The following is a 3,138-nucleotide window of genomic DNA, read 5'->3' as shown; positions in this document are numbered from 1 at the left end:
GGTATGCAGTGTCACAAAAAAATCCCCCATAGCAAGAAGGTTCCAGAGATTTTAACTGGGTCGCTGGATTCAGAGTCCAGAGGCAACCATTTCACCATGGAACCAGAAGGGAGGGGTCCCCCAGGGGGATGTGAATGACTACCTTAGGGGAACCTTTGGAGGCCCCCTGTTGTTGCCTACGACTCATTTGAAAGGCGATGTATTAAACACTGCCAGAGCTTTCCAAAGAAGGCCTGCAAATTTCCTAAGGAGTAAAAGTGGAAAAAAAAAATTTTATAAAATAAATTTAAAAAATTTTAAAAAAATTTCCCCACACCCTGCCCTGCCACCAGCCCCCCCATGAAACCCGCCCCCTCATTCGCCAGGCTAAAGGCACCAAATTTCCCAAAGTTTAACAAACCAAGGCCCCCGGGGAATTAATGGGTCTAACCCAACAATAGATCCAACCAACCTTACCAATTTTTTGGCTACCAGGAAAAACCATCGCTTTAAAAGGCGGAAAAGGCGGAACCAAACTGCCCGGAAACCCGAAGGTAAAGAAAACAGCACCTGAAGGAACCCCTGCCCTAAATCAAGGGGCCCGTGGACCCCAACCCTCCTTATAGGGGGAAACCGGGGTTCAAATGATGGGTGTGGTTTTTAAAAAGCCCTTTCCCATGAACCGGAAGGGGTGAAGGACGAATCAACCAGGCCCTTTAAACCTTGCCCCTTTAAAGGGGATGAGGGTTTTGGGAAGCTAAGAAGGCTGAAACCCAACGCTAAAGGGTTTTTAAATTTTTCCCAATTTTAAAAGCCGAATTTTAAATAATTAAGAAAAATAAATAAAAATTTTAATGAAAACCAAGAAATTAAATATTTTTTTTAAAATTATTAAAAAGGAAAAATACCCGCCAAGCAAAAGGGAAGGGGATTTTCCCCGAAAGAAAAAATAAATTCAGAAATGGCCGGTAAATTAAATTAACAAACCTTTTTAAATGCCCCCTTCCCAATCCCCCGCCCCAGGGGTTTCGGGCTGTCTTCTTTCCCTTCCCTTCCCCCCCCTTTTCTTCCCCTTGCCACCCGCCCCTCCCTTCCTCTTTTTCCCCGAGTTAAAACCCCCCCCATGCCAAATTTTCCCACAGCCCCCATCACGGCCCGGGCCTCCCTTCCCCGGCAGTCAGGTTCACCTTTTCCTAAACCCAGGCGGTTTCCACCGCCTCCCCCAAAGACTTCACTGGAAACCCAGGACCGGCATAGAGCAATTCACAGGGGGCCAATTTGTTGATGGTTAAAACCCAACCCATTCAGACAAAACCAAAAGGTCAATTTGACCTGTCAAACCCAGGGAACTTAAAGCAAACCACCAAAACCACCGGTGCAAAACCCCTCCCGGGGAAGAATAACAAGGGGCCGGGGATTTTCCCCCCCACAAGGGGTTGGGGGGGTTTAAAAAGGGAACTGTCCCCCAAAACAGAGGAGGAATAGTTACTAGAGCGGATGAGTCCAAACCCTTAGGCCCGGTGGTCTGATTGAAGAGTCTTAAACCCCTTTAAAGAAGGTTTTACTAAGAGTAAATTAACCATCCAACCTAAAAAGGGGTTAATAAAAAAATTAAATATATATATACTTATTAAATTCTTTTAAAATATTAACACAAGACAAAAATAAAAGGGATTTTCAGTGGTAATTGAAAAAAGAAATTTTTAAATTTAATAATTGGTAAAGAAATTTAAATTAGACCACCGGGGAATCCCGGGGTCAAGGCCCTGCAACCCAGGCCCCAAATTCCTGGACCAATTTTTTGCCCCATTCCCTTCTTCTTCCCCTTTCTCTTCCTCCTTCATTCCCCGGGGCCTTTTTCCCCTTCCTCCTTCCAGTGCCCACCCAATTTTTTGACCCACCTTGCCCAAATTCTCCTTCCCGAGTCCATGACCCCCCACCCCAGACCCCCCGAGCATCAATTCTCATTTACGGGAAAGGCCATTTAGATTTCTGAACACGGCAGGGGTTACAGGGGTCCACCAAATTTGAACGGTCATTAAAGCCAGGGACCAAAATAAAAGGGGCCTGGTTTGGATGGAAACCAAGTGGCAAACATCCAGAAGGGCCCGAGAAGAAACGCAAGACCCCCTTTCCGGCAACAGACGGGGAAGGAACCAAACCCCAACCCAGAAGGGAACGGCCCTTTTTTAAAAATAGAGTGAGTGGAAATTTGTAGTTGCATTTCTTTAAAGGGAAAAGTTTGAGTAAAAGGTCAACAGAAATGGAGGCATTAAACCCTTTCTGGGAATTCCTGGAAACTGGACATCCTAGCCCGGTGTCCTTAACTCCATGTAGGCCTTTTTTAAACCGTTTAGAGAGGACAAAAATTTCCAAAGAGGGTCCTTTTAAGGTAATGAATTAAAATAATAATAAAGATTAATTTAATTAAAATTAAAATATAAATTAATAAAAATAAAAAATAAATATAATTATTTATAATATATAAAATATATATGTAATTTAAAAAAATTTTTAATATATAAAATTAACCTGAAAACCCCCCGGGGAGGGGAAAAATCATAGACCCAGGTGGGGGGAAAGGAACCTTCCCCCCCCCGGGCCGGCGTGACGCCAATCCCCTCCCCCGGGGTTCCTCTTTCCCCCAAAGGTTCCTTTCCAGCCTGTCCTCACTCTCTAACCTCTTCTTCCCCAATTTTTTTCCCCCTTCTTTTCTTGCCGATCCGTTCCCCCTTCCACCAAGCCCCTATATTGTAACACTTCCCGTCATAAAAAGCCGCCGGGGTATACATAGTATTCCCCAAAAATTGGGGTTTCCAAGCCAAAAATTTTTGAGACCGCAGGTTCCGGTTTTTGACTTCAATGGCTTAAACAGGGCCCGGACACGAATGGGGCTGATTCAAAGTCAGAGTGCTAACCATTCACCATGGAACAAGACGGGCCTGCGTCAGGTATGGACCCGGAAGTGAACGAAATCGTCCAGTGAGATGTCAGAGAGCTGAGAAGCAACGAAAGACCATTTCCTGACGATCGAACCGGCGGGTGAGGCCCAAATCCTAACCACTAGACCACCAGGGATGTACAGCCCACTCTGCCCCTACTTTTACATTAGGAGGATGAGGTTGTGTGGCAAGCTTATTAGGATATGTAGGTGATGCA

The sequence above is a fragment of the Polypterus senegalus genome, unplaced genomic scaffold, assembly GCF_016835505.1.
Source record: "Polypterus senegalus isolate Bchr_013 unplaced genomic scaffold, ASM1683550v1 scaffold_7690, whole genome shotgun sequence".
Lineage (NCBI taxonomy): Eukaryota > Metazoa > Chordata > Cladistia > Polypteriformes > Polypteridae > Polypterus > Polypterus senegalus.
This window is presented reverse-complemented; position numbering follows the sequence as displayed.